Source organism: Lissotriton helveticus, chromosome 8 (assembly GCF_964261635.1).
Source record: "Lissotriton helveticus chromosome 8, aLisHel1.1, whole genome shotgun sequence".
NCBI classification, from domain to species: Eukaryota; Metazoa; Chordata; class Amphibia; order Caudata; family Salamandridae; genus Lissotriton; species Lissotriton helveticus.
The window spans coordinates 1,253,534,100-1,253,555,004 of record NC_136069.1 but is presented as its reverse complement, the minus strand read 5'-3'; the positions used below and the strand labels follow the sequence as shown (position 1 = coordinate 1,253,555,004).

Sequence of the window (20,905 nt, the reverse complement as noted above, 5' to 3'; positions counted from 1 at the left end):
AATATTTTTTTTCTAAGACAAAGCTATTAATCATGAAGTAGCCTTGCACCCAGTCACACCACTGACAAGTCTGTGTTCCGGTTTGGAATTCAGTGCTCATAGAATGTGCGAGCTAGAGAAGTGGAGAAAGCTGCAATTATTTGGTCATGGAGGGACTCTTTTACAGGAAATATACTAGAACTCTTTCTGGTGAGTCCCACAAAACCTGATAGAGCAGGCTGTTGATCTAGCACAAGACCTTTTGGAAATCAAGAAAATCATTCCTCCCAAGGATGAAAGTCTAATGATCAGCAGCTTCTTCTGTACAAACCTAAGAGAATTTCTAATATTGAACGCCTGTGATCTTTATTAATTATACATAAAGTTGCTTTGATGGGGCCTTTGATGGAGGGTATCTTCAAACCCCATCTGCTCTTTGCTCTTCACATGCTCTCCAAGTTCCTTATAGTCCTATATTTAATGCCTATTTTGTTGAATGACTGAATATTGTGGCACTCTGACGACTTGTGCACACCAGGGTAGTCTGTGTAGTGCAATCGAATGATGCCAAGTACATGTGACAAACGTAAGCCCACTGTAGGCAGATGATTTCAAGAAGATTACCTACGTCATATGTCATGTTATATCGTTTTAGGAGTAATGTAATGTTTAATTACATTAATATGGCAATAGGGTTCTTGATCTGGACGCCCTATTTATATGGGTTTTTGGGTTTACCACTAATAGGTTATCTTTGTTTAGTTGTATTAGGTTGTGTTTTGTTAGCTATGGTTTATTAACCGTTTTTTGTTGATTAATCTGAAAGGAAAGTGATTTCTATCCAGATGAGGATCTTTGTGGTGTGGTAAACATGTGGGGGCAGATTTACTACGTCTGGCGCATCTCTGCTAATCAGGAGGGATTCGCCAGATGAGTTGTGACGCATTGGCCCGCCCGTGTGCCACCACTGAGATGGCGCATTTACAATGCAGCGTACCATGGCGCACGGATGGGCAGATTCGTGTCGCATCCCCTGGCGAAAAGGTGGCGCATTGTTGGAGTTGAGACGCAGCTCCAGCAAGACTCGGGTGTCCCTATCCCTAACATGCTGCATCAATCCTTACGCCTGCTTCAAGCAGGTGCAGGGTTTTGATGCAGCATGGCCGTAAAAGTGACTGACTGAAATCTTGTAGATTTCACTCGCCACTTTTGCGAGGCGTTCCTGCGCAGGAACGCCCCCCCCCCCCCGTGCTGGCACGCCCACATGTGGCGCAGGGCTTTAAAAACATAACGCTTCTCCCTAGATGCGTCACGCTGTAAATACCCACAAAAGTAACACAACGGCGGCACAAATGTGGCATAAGGGGCTTGTAAATCTGCCCCGTGATTTCCTTCAGCTGCGTGGTCAATTGTCCAGTGCCTGTGTGAATATTTTTCTAGCAAGGCATCACCACATAACTGTATGGCTAGAAATCACTGTGGAAGGCGAGGGTGTGGTTTGTGTACCCTAACTTTAACCAAATTCATCTAAAATTTCTGTTGATTTCGTGTGGCAAAATTGCGGCCAGCGATAAAAATTGTTGAGTGTATGAGGTTGTCAGGGTCGTGTGCAGAGTGCTCTGTTTGAGAAAGTCATATTATAGTTGTTCGTCAGTCAGTCAGCTATCAAGGTATATTTCAAAATCTCATTCCAAAAAAACACGATAAAGTATTTTAAATGATGATAGCTATACATATTAAAAATAGAATAAAAAATATACATAATTTAATGAAAAAGGCACAGGTAGAACTTAGTAGATGTGCTTGGCAAACTCCTGATCTTCTTTTATCCAACTATCTGACAAGAGGCACATTTTCTTGAATAGCCATTCAGCGCCTTTGTTAAAAAAGGGAGATATTCAGATAATTTTGGCAACGTGTATCGCCTTACAGTTGTAGCACGTGATAGTCATACTACTCGTTAGAGAAATGCCCACGTTTTTCCATTCACCCATTTCCAGTATTCCAACGAAGATGATTTCTCACTGGAGAGGTTGATTTTTCTATACTAGCCTAAATATTACTTATACGGCATTTAGTTAACCATACTCACCCACAAAACTATTATCTTTACATCTTAATAACGTTGTTAATCAACTCCCAGTATATAATACCACACCATTAGATAGATCTGAATTGGGCTACAGCCATCATACCCATTTATTACTGGCACAGGCAGTTCCATCTTCAAGCATATAGTGGGTGTTTGTTCTACAGGAGAAGCCCAGACGTGTTTTAAAGGACTTCACCTCTGACCTAATCAAACAGTTACAGTAGACATATCACCACATTTCTGAACAGTAGAGGGTGAAAAAAAACACCTTTGCCCTATATACCTTTAAATTCTGGACCACTTTATCATTCATTTCATATTTTCTTGCCAAGCATGAATTCCTATACTTGTAAAATAGCATACATGGGCAACCCGGCATGAGTGTGTCACAGTTCTTAAACTCCAATAGTCCAAAATGTATATGATGGGCCTGACTTTACTTTAACGGATGAGATGCTTCATCGCAAATGTGACGGCTATCCAATCCATTGTTGTACAGTTACATTACATCCTCTAGCATTTGTAATACGGCAGACAGGAAATCTGTCACACTTGCGACTGAGTATTCCATCCACCAATCTCTGTATCAGACCCTACTATTGCCAGATGGGATTGGAAATCTATAATAAGAGCGAGCTGGAAAACAAGGACAGATCAAGGGTCTATGAGGTACTAAGGCTGCAATGCAGAGCAGTGCAGTTTCCCAACTCTGTTCATCTTAGCATAGCATGCCTACTCCACCAGACAATCCACGCCCTTCTAGGCCTTGTCGTGTAGTTACTAGGGGTCCCCCAGGACCTGTGCATTTTGCATGACCTAAACTGAGGGCTTGGTGTCTCAATCGCTTGTGAACACCCCCACAGGATATGTCAGCCGTTAGACCAGCTAGCCCTACAGTGCCACTACCACCCCTGTTTTCTACAGTGGTGTAGGTAGTCTCTGGCAACCACTGAACATGACAATCCCGGTTCCTCAGGGATCGTGGAAAACAGTACAGTACGTTTCACTCAGACACTCGTGCTTACTTACTCTCAGAAAATAAACAGGTTGGTGATTAGGACATCTCAATAAGTATTTATTGATCCTGCGACAATTTGGTGTAAAACATGTGTGCTGCGACAATCAGTAGACAGAAGCATACAGAAGACATTGCAAGTATCAATATAGTAAATAGTAGATAAATGTCTACCATAGTGCTGATAAGATGAACATAAGCAGCTTAGATAAAAATAGTAGCACTTGCATATTCCTAAAATGAGCCCTAAGTAATTTACCTAAATGTACCTAGCCTAGATCTGTATGTGTAGCATGTATATAGGTGTAGCTATGTGCATCTGTAGCCAAGAAACCCCTAGGGAGGAACCAACCCCCTTACCTGATGGTTGGGAATGAAGGACCCCGTCTCTGCTTCGAGTATGACACCCCACAAGGGATGTCAGACCGCTGTGTGTCGAAGATTCAGCATTCAGGACCTAGTGTCAGCTTGGAAGGAATTCTCCTCTAATTTGTAGGGGGAGTGAGGGTCTTTTATGCCAAAGTGGTCACTTCAGGGTTTTCTCTAGAATCGATATGTTTTCAAAACAATCATGGATGCTTTGAAAACAATCATAAATGTTTTGAAAACAATTACCAATGCTTTTCTAAACAAATGTGATCATGCACAGCTGGCTGTTGGCCAAGGATGAAAACAGTGGTGCACTTATACAGAATAAATCTGCTGTGCCTGGGGACATGTTTATGTACGTCAGGTACAGTGATTATTATAGAATACTAAGAGCCTGGTATCGAAGAGACAGGTGCAAGCTGTTTAGAATCATTATTGTCAAGTGGATGGGACAAATGTATGTAAATAGGGGTATACATGACAGGACTAGCCTAAAGGACATGAATGAATGAATGAATGAATATAACATTTATAAAGCGCTAACAGCCCACGGCCATCAAGGCGCTAACTACAGAGCAACATACAGACAGGTAGGCACACTCATACAGACTTCGAAGGGAACAACCAAGTCTTTAACACCTTGCAAAAAAGAGCGCGAGAGCATTGTCTAGAAATTGCATCAGGGAGAGAGTTCCACAATTTGGCTTCAGCAATTGAGAAGGATCTCCAGCCCCATCTCATCCTTTTAAACCTAGGAACACTGAGAAGGTGCTTACTTGCTGACCTGAGATTCCTAGTGGGGACTAATGGTGAAAAAGGGCTTTAATGCCGTCAGGGCTAAGACCATAGTAGGCATTATGGGTGAGGCAAAGGGTTTTAAACATGATCCTGCGGTTCATAGGAAGCCAGTGCATAGAAAAAAGAGAGGCAGAGACAGAATGGTGTTTAGGCAAGTCAAACACCAACCTAGCAGCAGCATTTTGCACCAGTTGCAGGTTCCGCAGCTGTCCCTTGTTTATGCCCAGATAAAGGGCATTACAATATTCCAGTCTGGATAAGGTTAGAGCAACGACAACCTGTTTGCGTGCCTCGAGTGACAGAAACTGCGAGATCTTCCTTATGAGCCTTATTAGCCCAAAACAGGTAGCCACCGTCCTGCTAATCTGAAGATTCAGGGATAAAGAATTGTCCACCAAGACTCCCAAATGTTTTCCCTGGGAGACGAGGCTTGGGCAAGTGCCCAGAGTGTCAGGCCACCACTCTCCAGACCAGATGTCAACCTTGTCCCCAAAAATTAGAACATCCGTCTTCTCGCCGTTCAGTTTCAGATAGTTTTGCACCATCCATGATGAGACTGCTTTCATACAGCTTTTAAAATTGCAAGCAATGTCACTGATGTTATGAGTTATGGACACCATGATCTGCGTGTTGTCCGCATAAAACAACACCTCCAGACCAACAGATTTTACCACCTTTGCTAGCGGGGCGACGTAGATATTAAACAATGTAGGGCTCAGAGAAGAGCCCTGAGGCCCACCGCATAGAAGGGGAGTAGGATCTGCGTAGAAATTGCCCAATTTTACTGTTTGGGTCCGCTCACTGAGGAAAGAGGCAAGAAGCCCTAAAGCCGAGCCCCTGACACCTATCTCCCTGAGCTGTTCCACGAGTCTCAGTGGGGATAAGGCATCAAAGGCTGCGGTGAGATCGAGTAAAACTAGTAAGGTGGTATGGCCTGCATCCACCTGTATACGGATGTTATCGAACACTACAGTGAGCCAAGTTTCAGTACTATGACTGCTTCTGAACCCATGTTGAGAGCCATCTAGAATTTGATGGTCCCTCAAGTAGGCACTCAGAGGAGAATTTAGGTAAGATTCTAAAATCTTTGCTGGAACCAGCAAGAGGGAGATAGGATGATAGCTTTTCAAATCCAACGGATCCAATCAATCAATCAATGACATTTATAGAGCGCACTACTTACCCGGAGGGTCTCAAGGCGCTTGGGGGGGGGGGAGGGGGTTGCTGCTACTGCTCGAACAGCCAGGTCTTGAGCTTCTTCCTGAAGGAGAGGTGGTCTTGGGTCAGGCGCAGGTCGGTCGGGAGGGAGTTCCAGGTCTTGGCGGCCAGGTAGGAGAAGGACCTTCCTCCTGTTGTCGTTCTTCGGATGCGGGGGACTGCGGCGAGGGCATGACTGGCTGATCGGAGGTGGCGTTTGGGAGCGTAGAAGTTGATGCGGTTGTTGAGGTAGCTTGGGCCTTGATCGTGTAGGGCTTTGTGTGCGTGGGTGAGGAGACGGAAGGTGATTCTTTTGTTGACGGGGAGCCAGTGCAGGTTTCTCAGATGTCCGGAGATGTGGCTGTGTCGTGGGATGTCGAGGATGAGTCTGGCCGAGGCGTTCTGGATCCGCTGGAGTCTCTTCTGGAGCTTGGCGGTGGTTCCGGCGTAGAGGGCGTTGCCGTAGTCCAGTCGGCTGGTGACGAGGGCTTGGGTGACCGTCTTCCTGGTCTCGGTGGGGATCCACCGGAAGATCTTCCGTAGCATGCGCAGGATGTTGAAGCACGACGAGGAGACGGCGTTGACCTGTCTGGTCATGGAGAGGGAGGAGTCCAGGATGAAGCCCAGGTTGCGTGCGTGGTCTGTCGGTTTGGGTGCGGTGCCCAGGGCGGGGGGCCACCAGGAGTCGTCCCAGGCGGAGGGCGAGGAGCCCAGGATGAGGACTTCCGTCTTGTCCGAGTTCAGTTTCAGGCGGCTGGTCGTCATCCACTCGGCTACGTCTTTCATCCCTTCGTGCAGGTTGGCTCTGGCGGCGGCGGGGTCGTTGGTCAGGGAGAGGATCAGCTGGGTGTCGTCGGCGTAGGAGATGATGTTGAGGTTGTGTTGGCGTGCGATGGCCGCGAGGGGGCTCATGTAGACGTTGAAGAGGGTGGGGCTCAGCGAGGATCCTTGAGGGACGCCGCAGATGATTCCGGTGGCCTCTGACTTGTACGGTGGTAGGCGGACTCTCTGTGTTCTTCCGTCGAGGAAGGAGATGATCCATTCCAGTGCCTTCTCCTGGATTCCGACGTTGCTGAGGCGCTGCACTAGGGTGCGGTGGCAGACAGTGTCGAATGCCGCGGAGAGGTCTAGGAGGATGAGGGCCGCTGTTTCTCCGTTGTCCATCAGGGCTCGGATGTCGTCGGTGGCAGCGATGAGGGCGGTCTCTGTGCTGTGGTTGGCTCGGAAGCCCGACTGTGAGGGGTCGAGGGATCCATTCGTCTCGAGGAAGGCGGCCAGCTGTCTGTTGACGGTCTTCTCGATGACTTTGGCTGGAAACGGGAGGAGCGAGATGGGGCGGTAATTCTTGAGTTCGGTGGGGTCCGCTGATGGTTTCTTTAGTAGAGCGCTGAGTTCGGCGTGCTTCCAGCTCTCCGGGAAGGTGGCGGTATCGAAGGAGGTGTTGATGATGTCCCGCAGGTGGGGTGCGATGACAGCGTCGGCCTTGTTGAAGACGTGGTGAGGGCAGGGGTCGGTCGGAGATCCGGAGTGGATAGAGTTCATCGTGCTGATGGTGTCTTCTGTGTTGATCTGGGTCCAGGCGCGGAGGGTGGTGGTGGGGGGCGTTGTTGCGGTCGTGGCGTGCGTCGGTTGAGTGCTGAAGCTGTTGTGTATGTCCGCGATCTTGTTGTGGAAGTAGGAGGCGAGGGAGTTGCAGAGGTCTTGCGATGGGGTAATGTCGTTGTTTCCGGCGTTGGGGTTGGAGAGCTCTGTCACGATGTTGAAGAGTTCCTTGCAGTTGTGTGCGTTGTTGTCCAGCCGGTCCTTGAATGCAGTTTTCTTGGTGGCGCGGATCAGTTGGTGGTGCTTCCGGGTGGCAAGCTTGAGGGTGGTCATGTTGTCCGGTGTTGGTTCCCTTCTCCAGGCTTTCTCGAGGGCTCGGCAGTTCTTCTTGGAGCTCTTGAGTTCGTCGGTGAACCATGGGGCCTTCTTGCTGCCGGGTCTGCTGGACGGGGTCCTCAGTGGGGCGAGTTCGTCCGCGCAGTTGCTGATCCACTTCGTGAGGTTGTCGGCGGCCTGGCTGGGGATCGCTGAGCTGGCAGGAGGGTGCTGGCTCAGGGAAGCGGCGAGCTGGTCGGCTGTGATCTTGTTCCAGCTTCTTCGAGCAACCTGTTGCTGGTGGTGGTGGATCGTCGTTCTTCTGAAGGTGAAGTGGACGCAGATCCAGAGAAGGCTTTTTCAAAAGTGGCCTAACTACTGCCACCTTCTAGGCCAGGGGATATTGCCCCTTCGAGATGGCTAAGTTTAGAACAGTGGTAAGATGTGGTAAGATAGCACCGTTTGCACTTTTTAGTACTTTCAGGGGGTAAGGGTCCATTGGAGATCCGGACTTGATTCCTTCTAGTAGGAGATCAGTCTCTAGAGACAAACTCAGGAAGGAATGTAAACTAGAAGTCACATTAATGCTAGAACTTTCCTTAGAGTGGTGTTCCAACTGGACAGCATGGTATCATGGTAGGGCAATTATCTTTATATTTTGTGGAGGCAGCAATACCTTGATATCCTATATGGTTTAAGTCTTGCAGTCTCACAAAATAACTGGGGGTGATTGTTTGAAAACTTTCAACACTTCATCCATCATTTCATTTTATTTTGTGATGTTGAGTCATGCAGTGCCATGATAGCACCAAGGGTTGAGTTAACTTTTTACTACTAAATTTAGACTACGTACAAATAGCACTTCTCTTTTTGTAACTCTATGATGTGTTTCAGAAAGTTATGGCAACAACAGTGTGGGTGATCAACCATTATGACTACCTCCAAAGAAAGAAGGCTGGTGGGGGCCTTCAGAGAAAAGCCAATATGAGAAGTAGGTGGGAGAGGGTTATTATAAATCCTTATGACAGGGAACAAATAAGTAATTCATAAGAAAATGAGGAAGGCATTCAAAACGAGAGAAAGAGATATAGTTGGATCAATGAAGTCAGCTGCAGCCTCTCCTCAGAGCAGCCAACCCGTAAGCCTGCTTAAATCTCTGCGCAGCATACTCCACACACATCAGTACATGAATAGTCAAGGAATGAGCTGGATAAAAAATTATGCCCCAATGAGGAGGCCCCAATGCTAGACCCAGTGGATCATCAAATGTAATGCAAAACCCTTTCAATGAAAGCAATACCAAAAGGATAAGCAATGAACATACAAGGTGACAGAAATGGAAGTCCAACAGCAATGTAGGGAAAGTGACAGGCTCTGGAAATAAAGGGATTGGGGCAAAGCTGGCCCAAGAGGAAGCAAATTTAGGCTGACTTCAACTGAGGAGAAACACCACATCAACAACTGGAGGGCAGCAGAAGAGCCACCCGCCTTAGCAGCAATCTGGGGCAACCTACTCATACTCCAACATGACTGAAGCTTTTTTTACAGGAATACAGGTAGGAAGTGCAGGGGGGCATGGTAAGGAGAATACAGAAAATCAGATTAACAATTGAAGCACTGGAGGATCACATAGGGAAAACAGGAGAGAGGAAATGGGATATATTAATTAAGACATGGGGTGGGAGGCAGGGAGGTGAGGTAAAGAAGCGGCTGGGAAATGTAAGGGGATATAAGGTCAAAGTGGCATGAAGCAGGAAAGAAAATGAGTACTGAGGCACGACACCAGCGCCCAAAAAAAAAACAAGGGTACAAGCCAGACGATGGCACAAGTTAGCACCAGAGGAATGGGAGGCCAAACTACGCGATACCATCGCCCCCTTGTCCACGGACCCAAACAGCGCAGACAGAGAATTCATGAATTGGCTAGTCCGACCCCTAGATAGCTCCATTCCACTGACCAGTACGCTAAAACACGTGAAAAGAATCGGCCCCTCCCCTTGGTACACACCTGCCCTTACAGCCCTTAAAAAACAATGTAAAAAGACAGAACGTTCGTGGAGGAAAAATAAGTCAACAGAAGAGAAAAGCGCCTACCACCGCTCCATGAAAGCCTACAAACTAGCTTTACACGATGCCAAAAGGACTTATTATGAGGAAAAGATAAAAATTTCCGCCTGCTCATCCAAGGAGACTTTCTCCATTCTCAAAGAACTCCTCCACGTCCCGGAACCCCCACAGAAACCTATGGATCCCAAAGAAGCCGAGGAAAAATGCGTCAAGCTGGCCACCTTCTTTGACGACAAAATAAAAAAAATTCTCACCTCCCTCCCACCTTCTAACTCTGACTCCTCGTGAGAGCCAAAGAGCAGATACCCCCCGCCGACAAACCCTCCCTGGAGTCACTTGGCCCAGTCTCAGAAGAAGAAGTAAGAGTCATACTTACCTCAACCAAGAGCGGTGCCCCTAGCGACCTAGTTCCCATACGTTTCGCTAAAAACATCCCGCATACTATAGTGCCCCAACTGACAGCCCTGATCAATATCTCACTGGAACAGGGAGAGGTTCCATCTAACTGGAAGGAAGCTGTCGTCAAAGCGCTGCTCAAAAAACCGTCGCTTGACCCCACAGACCTCTCCAACTATAGACCTATCTCACTTCTACCTTGGATAGGTAAAGTCGCCGAAAAACTGGTAAATAAAAAGCTGTCACACTACCTCGAGTCAAACCATCTTCTCAACGACTCACAGACAGGCTTTAGACCAGGTCAGGGCACGGACACTGCCCTCCTCGTGGCAGTAGAAAGAACCAGGGAAATCATCGATACAGGAGGATCAGTGGCAGTGGTCCTCCTAGACCTTAGTGCGGCCTTTGACACGGTCAGTCACCAGGTCCTAATCCATCGTCTCGGGACTGTTGGGGTTAAAGGCAGAGCTCTGAAGTGGCTTGCGTCCTTTCTCTCCCGACGCTCCTACCAAGTTTGGGAAGGCGAATGCCGCTCCCCCTCCATCCCCCTCCAGTGCGGCGTGCCTCAGGGCTCCTCCCTGAGCCCTACGTTGTTTAACGTTTACATGGCCCCACTGGAGGAACTCGTCTCACCCTTCGGAGTCACTATCGTCAGCTACGCCGACGATACACAACTGGTGGTGACACTCTCCCACCCCAAGCTTGAGCCCTCCAATCTCCACGACTGCCTTACCAACGTATATCAGTGGATGAGTGACTCTGCTTTGAAGCTAAATGGCTCCAAAACAGAGATCCTGCTCCTTGGACAAAAAACCACGAACCTCCCCTCTTACATCTGGCCCGCCTGCATGGGCGAACCCCGCACTCCCAAGAAGGAGGTCAAAAGTCTTGGAGTGTGGCTGGAGACCGACCTCACCTTCAGGACCCAGGCTAGAAAGACGGCCGGCACCTGCTACGGTTTACTTAAATCTTGCAGGAAGGTAATTCCACTTCTACCTTTTCAGTCGCGTCTCATGCTGATCCAGGGCTTAATTCTATCTAGGCTGGATTACAGCAATGCTATCTACCTGGGCGCCCCAGAATCCACCCTTCAAACTCTTCAGAAGGCTCAATATGCCGCCGCCCAACTCCTCACAAACACCCCGGCCAGATCATCTGCCAAGCCCGCTCTCAGGAAGCTGCACTGGCTCCCGATTAGGGAAAGGGTCATTTTCAAGGCCCTCTGCCTTGCTCACAAGACTCTTCATAACACCGGCCCTCCTATACTAAACAACTGGATCACCCCCTATAGACCCACTAGAGCGCTTCGCTCGGAGCACGGAAACCTTATTACGATCCCTAAGGTGAAAAAGGCCCGCATAGGTGGCCTCCGCTTCTCAGTAAACACTGGAAACAAGTGGAATGCACTCCCTCTGAGCCTCAGAACAGAACCTAACCTCCTCCGGTTCAGAAAAGCCCTCAAAACTCTTCTCTTCCCCTAAAACTGTCACTTTCCCGGACTACACCCCCTCGTGAGTAAAATGGTTTTAGCGCTGGGATACCCACTGGGTGACTACGCGCTCTACAAATCCCCTAAATAAATAAATAAATAAATAAATTTACTACAATGATGGCAGAGAATGCAGGATATGATGGTGCAGTAAAGGATTCCCAGGGTATAGGAAAGTAAAGTGAGATTCATGCATTGGCTTGTACTTCGAAGGGCACAGGCAGGGAATTACAGGAGAGAATGATTAAGGGTGCACAGGAGGGTAATAAATGGAGAGGAGAGGAAGCACAAGTGTAAAAGCACGAAAGGTCCAATTAAGGAGTTGTAGGAGAGGCACATGTAAGAAGGTACAAGATGAAAGTGTCAACTGCAGACATCTAGTTGTGCTACACTGAATCAAAGTTGAAAAATATAGCTCCCCGCAATGGAGCATGGTTTAGATACAAGAAGTGGATTGGGCTTGCCCATCACTTACCTTAGAAATTAGACACATTTCAGAGAAAAGTGTTCAGAGAAATTAAACTTCATTATGGCAAGGCTTCAGGAGGTGTCTAAGGAGGGAGTGCCATTGTCAGATAGCCATGGGTCGAAGCCACAGTGAACATTTCTATGTTCAGACTTAGTATCTGAAACGGAAGTCAAAAATCTCCAGCGGGATCAGGAAGAGGGTTGTAGCAGAAGACAGTTCCATAAGGCGGGATACCCCTTTGGTAAGGACCACTGAAAAGTATTTGTTGCTGTGGAGAAGATCGTCGTGGGAGAAGCAGCAAAGCTGATTCGACTGACGATGCACCTCGGGCGGATAGGTGAGCAGGTTGGCCCCTGTCTCCTCCTGGTTATAAGAGTAGTTTTTGGCCAAACAAGTTCCAAGTCCTCCGTTTTCGAATTTGGCCATATGGGCACATTTTCCACCTAAACCAAGGTTCCAGGACTGGTGGGACACCTTTTGGGGGTTCAGGACTCACTCAAGTGGGGTCCAGGTGTGGATTCAAGATGGTGGGAGCCTTTTGTGCCCCTATGGTTCTTAACAGGAGGCCAGCAATTTAGCCCCTGGAGTCACTCTGGTAGTCCTGGGTTCAGGTGAAAATGCAGGCTCAACAGCAGGGCTGGCCTCTGAAAGCTCAAGGCAGCAAAGCAGTCCTTCTAGGTACAGCAAGGCAGTCTTGCAGACTGCACAACAAGTCACAGCAGCAGGCAATCCTTTGAGAGTCCTGGTTAGAAGGTTCTATTTTATAAACCCTGATGTCCATCATCTGAGAAGTGGGAAAAGCTTCTAGAAAGGTTCTTTGAAGTGCATGGACATTTCTGCCTCCCCTTATTCTAAGTTGGCTGCAGTAACAATGTGAAGGTGTTTAGGCCCTTGTGTGAAGGCAAAATAAACCCTTCTCAGGTGCATGTGGAGCTGTGCTCAGCTCCACCTCACCTTCCTGTCAGCAGATGGCCCATTTAAGCACACCTAATCCCTGTATCATGTTACTGTCACGGAGGAATTCACAAAGTCTAACTATCAGTGACTTCTAGTCATGCGACCCAAGAAAGGCTGCAGAAACAAAATACTAAGGACAGGAAAATACCAACTTTCTAAAAGTGGCATTTTAAAAATTGTAATTAAAACTTCAACTTTACCATTTAAGAGGACTTCTCATTACAATGTCATAGATACCCAACAGTAACTGGATACCTGGTCCCAATCAAAAGTTAGCACTTGTAATAAGGCAACGCAATGTTATACTACGGGACAAGTCGGCATTGCAGTGGTGAAAAAATGAATGTAAGAGTTTATCACTACCAGGGCATGTAAAACTTCAAAGTACTTGCCCAACCTTTTAATTACAATGACTCTGCCCTACGGGCTACCTAGGGTCTACCTTAAAGGTGATTTATATGCAATAAAAGGAGAGTTTAAGGTTTGGCAAGGGGATTATTTTGCCGAGTCGATTTCGCAGTTTAAAACTGCATCATGCTTTTATGACAGGCCTTTGACATATAAAGTGCTACTTAAGTGGGTGGCACAATAACTGCTGCAGGCCCATCAGTAGCATTTAATTTTCAGGCCCTGGGTATACAGTATACCACTCTACAAGGGACTTACAGGTGTAAGCCAATCAAACCATGCTTAGAGGAGAGAGCACAAATACGTTAGCACTGGTTAGCAGGGGTGAAGTGCACACAGGCCTATGGCCAACAAAAATGAATTCAGCAAAAAATGGAGGGGAAAAGGCAAAACGTTTTGAAGGGACCCTACAGAGAGGACCAGGACCAGCATAACCCTGAGCTTGGGTTTGGAGTAGGGAGATGGGAATTGAGTATGAAGTGAGCACATGGAATGATGCATAAGGATGGAGATTGAGTATAAATGAGGAAAGAGCTCCATGTGTGCATTTTGGCAACAATCTTGGAATAATGGTGTTTACAGAGAGGAGATAAGTGACCTCCAGATGACACTGGCACGAATTGGGGTCAGTGTAGAGCAGGAAGAGCATTTGGAGAAAACAATAATTGGATAGAGGGATACAGTAAGAGATGGCCAGTCACTGTTTCAATTAAACCAAATAAGATGAATGTTACAAATGGTATATAGCCAACTGCATCAAATGCTACAGGGAGAACAAGCAGGGTCAGAATAGAAGAGAAGCGGATTTGGCAACAGGAGGTGATAAAGTTTGACAAATGAGTGAGGAAGGTCTCAGTATAGTGAAGGGCACAGGATAGGGACTAGAGCAGGTCAAGTAACATGCGTTTAACGAGGTAGCATGTAAGATTGGTCAATGTGAGAGGAAATGTTCACGGAGGCTTTATTTTATATTGTAAAAAATGTATCACAAAATGATTCCTGGCAGTCTTAAATGGATTTGCTACTGTTAATGTCTCCACCACGAATGGATGGGCAGAGACATTCAAAAAAGTGGTTAGCCTTCTGTGTGTATCAGCACCCTCAAATGTACTTTTCAGGACATTTTCAAACTCTTATCCTTTCCTTCCCTGGAAACAGTCATAAAGTTACTCTAGCAAAGGACTGGATTCATTCTTTTTCCTGGAGAGAAAAGGAGAACTGAGCACTAACCATTGGCAATCACTTGGGGTAGCATTCCAACCCATCCTTCAAACTGAAGTGGCATGGTGAGCAAAAGAACAAAGGGTTGGGATGCTACTTTGAGTGATCGCCAGTGGTTAGAAAAATTGTAACTATTCCTCCCATTACCTTTTGTGTGTTTCATGTGCACCCTAAGTTGCAAGGATATGCCCAGGCGCAGGTCCTGCTCATGATGCCCCTGGACCCAAGCTATACCTAGCTGTTAAGCCCTTCTCATGGCAAAACCACTCCTAGGTCACTTGTGTTCTGGTTCAGTGATGAAGTGGCCTGGCAGGTTGGGCTTGACGATTCCCATGAGGAGCAGGGTCAAGACTGGCTTGCATTTGGCTGGGCCCAAACTGAGGTGGCATAGTGAGCAAAAGAATGATGGGTTGGGCTGCTACCCCAGGTGATTGCTAGCGGTTAGACAAATAGCACGCATTCCTCCCATCACCTTTTGTGTGTTTCACGTACAAATTGAAGTGGTAAGGGCATTCCCAGATGTGGGTGGAACTAAGCTATACTTGGCTTATGAGCCCTTATCAGGGCAAAACCAGTCCTAGGTTGCTTGTGTTCTGGCTCAATAAAGACCTTGCCTGGCAGCTCGGACTGGTCCGTTCCTATTAGAGCAGGGTCAAGACTGCTTTGCATGTGGCTGGGTCCAAACTGAGGTGCTATGGTGAGAAAACAAATGGTCGGTTGGGTATTGGGATGCTAGTCTGAGCGATTGCCAGTAGCTAGACAAATTGCAAGCATTCTTTCCTATTAGCTTTTACGTGTTTCATGTACTCTGAAATTTAGAAACCCCCCAAATTTAACCCAATCAGACTTCCCACATTTTAGTCAATCAGAGACTGTGTTAAACCTAAATTTCATGATGCAATGTATCCTCACATTAAAGCACCTACCATAGCAGCATCAATTGAAAAGTGAAAGGGTTTTATTGCAGATTTAAGAATAAAGTGGCACAGAGTCAATACCACAAAGGCTCTCAATATATGTTATACAGAGAAAGCAAAAATCAGAAATGATTTTAAGTCCCAAATGAGCAGCAAAACCAGGAGTGTAACGGATGGCACACTTAGAAGAGAAACGTCTTCTGGCTCACCCACAAAATCGAGGGTTTTTATATATTATTTGCACATATGGAATTACAGAATCTGCAGACTCACTCCGGTGTGAGCAACTGTAACATTTCATCAGCAAATCAGAGCACATGAAAAATAAATAACATACTACCTTAACACCTAAACACTATCTCACTACATAAATATTTATTCAGCCCACTCTAAGCTAATGTTGTGTGGAGATGCAAGAACAAAAGTAGATAAATGAACAATAATGTGTGATATGAATGAATCGCTACAGTAAACCATCAGAATCACCTTGGAAACGTTTCAACTTGTGACTGGAAGTTCATGAAGAGCAGAATACCCGTAACAGTGGAAATAAAACATTACATCATAACTTGGTTGTGTGCTGCAGAGTTTGTGAGGAGAGAAGGGTAGGGTGTTGTGGGGGTGCATGACTGACAGGGATGACTTCCATATCGGAAAAGATGGTGTTTGCACCCAATTTGTGTCCTAATTAACATATATCAGAAAAGCACACTATTACACACCATAGAAACATTGTTTTAAAAGCAACAGTACTATATCAGTGTATAGATGTGAACGTGAATGTAAAAATGCATTCTGCACGTTGTTAATGATGCACAAAAATATAAATATGTAAAATTCTCTCAGAGTAGTACACCAAGCACTTGCGCCAACATATATATCCCTGTTTACTAAGGGGAATACCTATGAATAGAAAGAAAAATGTTTTTTTGTGAATAGGCCTCGAGGTGTTCAAACATTTTGGAGAGGAATAGCAATTGAGAGATTGGAAAAATATGGGCTTCTTTAATAGATGTAGAGCAACAGCCTCTTTGAAGCACATGTGAAGAAGACTTAAGAGTCGACAGAAAGGTCAGGAAAGAGTAAACACTAGAGATGAGAGCCAGCTATATTGATATGTGGCTGAAGGGGTCAGACCATATGTAGAAGAGATTGGCATATTCGAGTATAAAGAGGTACTTTGCTGGGATACTGGGACGGATTAATGTCAACATTTGATTCTTTATTACATTTTATTTTATAATTTAGTTCTTAAAGAATTTAATCGAATCATCCTAAAGTCTAAAAATAAACAGCTCACCTTACTTCACAATAGAGTACTAAAAGGGAATAGTGGTTCTAAAGGGAAATCCACGCCGGCCGAGCATACTTGGGCTCCGCTGAGGCGTACCAGCAACCTCTTGCCTGTGGGTGGTGGCCGGGCTTGCTCCGCCGAGCGACGACGACATCGTTCCACTTCCTGACTGGCTGGGCTTGGCTCCGCCGGTCAGGACTCCAACCCCCAGCAGCCTTGGTCCTGGGACGCCGCCCCCCCGCCATCAGCCAGCTCTAGGAGGCGCATAAAGCAACGTGTGCATCCGAGGACCCTGTGGTGGTTCTAAAGGGAAATCCACGCCGGCCGAGCATACTTGGGCTCCGCTGAGGCGTACCAGCAACCTCTTGCCTGTGGGTGGCGGCCGGGCTTGCTCTGCCGAGCGGCAACGACATCGTTCCACTTCCAGACTGGCCGGGCTTGGCTCCGCCGGTCAGGACTCCAACCCCCAGCAGCCTTGGTCCTGGGACGCCGCCCACCCCATCATCAGCCAGCGCTAGGAGGCACATAAAGCAACGTGTGCATCCGAGGACCCTGTGGTGGTTCTAAAGGGAAATCCACGCCGGCCGAGCATACTTGGGCTCCGCTGAGGCGTACCAGCAACCTCTTGCCTGTGGGTGGCGGCCGGGCTTGCTCCGCCGAGCAGCCACGTCATCGTTCGACTTCCTGACTGGCTGGGATTGGCTCCGCCGGACAGGACCCCAACCCCCAGCAGCCTTGGTCCTGGGACGCCACCCCCCCGTCATCAGCCAGCGCTAGGAGGCGCATAAAGCAACGTGTGCATCCGAGGACCCAGTGGTGGTTCTAAAGGGAAATCCACGCCGGCCGAGCATACTTGGGCTCCGCTGAGGCGTACCAGCAACCTCTTGCCTGTGGGTGGCGGCCGGGCTTGCTCCGCCGAGCGGCGACGACATCGTTCCACTTCCTGAATGGCCGGGCTTGGCTCCGCCAGTCAGGACTCCAACCCCCAACAGCCTTGGTCCTGGGACGCCGCCCCCCGTCATCAGCCAGCGCTAGGAGGTGCATAAAGCAACGTGTGCATCCGAGGACCCTGTGGTGGTTCTAAAGGGAAATCCACGCCGGCCGAGCATACTTGGGCTCCGCTGAGGCACACCAGCACCCTCTTGCCTGTGGGTGGCGGCCGGGGTTGCTCCACCGAGCGGCGACAACATCGTTCCACTTCCTGACTGGCCGGGCTTGGCTCCGCCGGTCAGGACTCCAACCCCCAGCAGCCTTGGTCCTGGGACGCCGCCCCCCCCCCCATCATCAGCCAGCGCTAGGAGGCGCATAAAGCAGAGTGTGCTTCCTCGTCCCGCGAGGACGCGTGCGGGACGAGCCGGGCAAAGCCCGGGCAAAGGGCGGGCCCTCTTAGGCCCTCAGAGGCCTGAGGAGTCTGGTCTGGGCCCGTCCCTTGTCTTTGCAGTAGGGCATCGTGCAAGGTAAAGCAATATAATATTATTCTTGTACTGTGTGTGAGTTGCCCACAGCCTAACATAGAAGTAACCAAGTGGAATCATGGTCAAAAAGGCGCCAATGTCTACTCGATCTACGACAAGGAAACTAGCACAGGCAACAACCCCACTTCCAACTTTAACTGCTATTGACAAAATGTTGCAACAAACTATTGGGGTTGTTGTCACCACTATAGAAAATACCGAAAGACGCCTATCATTACCACCTAGTATGTGTTTGATATCCCATCCTACACAGGGAGCTAATGCACCTGTAAATACATCTATAATAACAGCTATGTCACAGGACTCAATTCTACCACACTCTTATGCGGACTTACCGGGTAATGGCTTGAATCATGACGATGTATTACAACTGTCACCACCTACTGTATTTGCCGCCTGGGAAAGTAGGCTGTCAGTTACACCTAATTTACAGCCTAATGAGACCCCTCCCCCTATAGTGATTGATGCCTCAAATGTCCGAGTGGAGTTAGATGACTGTGATAACAATGACATCAACCTAATAGATGAGATAGTCAACACGAGTTCACCACACAGTGCGAGTGATTATGGATCTGGTCGGCCCAAATATAAAACAGCACCCAGCAGGAAATTGGTAACTGTAAACAAACATGGGAGGATATATAAGAGAAAAAAGAAGTGTCTAGTTCAAACTACCCTGACACAAGCGGGGAGGGGAAACACATTCCAGCAGAGCAGAAATTTACAACCAAATGAAATTCATGCCACTGCTCAACAAGCTTCACTCCCTATTAGCATGAAGGACCTTATATCACAGTTAGAGCATTTGGTAAAATCCCACACTTCACCATTGGTAGAAAGTTTGAGGACACTAACGGACAAGGTAGACAATCTAGAAAAGCTGGGAATAGCCAACTTAGATCTGCTGGAACAACTAAGCACACAAATTAGGCAGCCCACAACCAATGCCCCTAAGGATAAACCAAACATCACCTTGACTAGGAGGGAAATGAGAGTAGCCAGTCCCCCGGCCATCGCAAATGCAACCACTGCCCCGACTAAATTACCTATTAATACTCCTAATATAACCGTTGGGCAGAAAACGGTAGCGGGGCAAAGGGGCAAAGGGAGCTTAGCATCCAACAGCAAAGATAGAGCAGTGTCCGCCAGGAACATCAATAACATCATACCTGCTGTGATAAATTTACCACCGGAGAGCAATGCTCATGTAGCTATACTCGCTAATGTTCCAAAGCTTAGGCATACCCAATTCGAAAACCAACAAACCCTCAAGAATAAAACACTGCACTGGTTAGCTCAAAATTGCGGGTTCCCAATGCGCGGGGCAAATCAGATCACCTCAACACAGAGAGTAGGTTGGTTGGGACCCAGTAAAAAGGGGATAGACGGGGACTGCATAGTCATAAATTTTAGGAACCCAGACTGGGCCAGAGATTCCATCTTGAATGCACCCGTACCGTCTAATCAGGAATACAATACAACTCTGCTCCCTTTACATTATTTCTATAGGGGCCAATCAGGAAAATATGCTACAGTTCGGGTTGCTGATCAACATAGAGCTTTCCATCCTAATTATCATAACACAGTTCATGACCCCATTCCACTTTGTAATCCATGGGCCAATTTTGCAATCCCGACTTATAATAGATTCCAAGTGTTTGGATCACTAGAGGAGAATGACTGACTGAGGGAACAAACCATCACTCCCCATCCTGAAGTAATTGTATCTAAGGGAATGGTTGAAATTAATCAAGGGCTGCAGGGTACTAACAGGGTAGCAGAGGAGATTACAGTAAGACCAGTAAGTAATGACCAACATAAAATCGACAAAATAGCCCTGCAAGATGTAATCCCTGTTTTAGATATAACCTTGAATAATAATCAACCAAGACCCAAACCGGTTGATCTCTATGACATCACATTTGACAACACAGTTGAAGGTCTCAAGGTCACCACTTGGAACATAGCGGGTATTGCTGCTAAAATATCCACGCCCTTCTGGAACAGTTTTATTACACTCGGATACGATATAATCTGTCTCCAGGAGACATGGCATAGAGCCCAGTTGCAAGTTGAGGGATACACTACATATCGGGTGGATGCAATGGCATCATCAGCAGGAAGAGTAAAAGGCGGACTATTGACCCTGGTATCAACTACTCTTACTGAGTTTAGCCCTGGTGGATATGTGGAGGTGGCCCCGTATGCATCAATCCTGCGTTTAGTACATAGCAAGGGTAGAGACTTAGTTATAGTAAATTTCTACAACAACACCACTGGATCCAACCGGGGCCTGATCGTCTCAGATATAGTGCAGGCAATAGAGGGAGTATTAGAATTATCAAGTGATCCCCCAGTAATAATTTGGGCATGGGATTTTAACATCCAAGCGTGCTGCCATGCACAGAAGGGGATTTGCGGCCATCAATGGGAATACCATAGCGGAGGTAGCACTGTTTACAATCATTTCCCGCACACTAATTACGGAAGTACCCTTAATAACCTAGTAGCCAAATTAGATCTTGAGCTGCTAGATTGTACAAAGAACAAAGATAATAAAGAGTGCCCGTCATTTAGAGGGAGGGATGCCCACTCTAACATCGATCACATCTTGGTGTCCAACGGCACAGCCTACTCCAATGTATGGGTAGTTGAGCAACCAGTGAGCGATCATAACAGCATATCGCTTATATTATCTGGCTGGGGGCCAAAAACTAATGCATATGGGAGACCGGTCCAAGGGATCATAGCTGAAAGACCAAATGGCATGAGAATAAAGTGGATTAGAATTAACCCTGCCCACTTTACGACGGATGTACTCTCAAAATGCAGTGGGGAAATAAGCTACTGTCTGGCACCTATAGTGACCCCAAATAACATTCTTGCTAACTTTACAAAAATAACC

At 47.2% G+C, this 20,905-nt stretch overlaps 1 protein-coding gene across 1 annotated transcript in view; it reads left to right on the top strand.

Moving 5' to 3' along the window:
• Nucleotides 1–20,905, top strand: part of LOC144773876 (gamma-aminobutyric acid receptor subunit gamma-3-like) — a 329,908-nt gene that overhangs the window by 248,128 nt on the left and 60,875 nt on the right. The window lies entirely within an intron of this gene.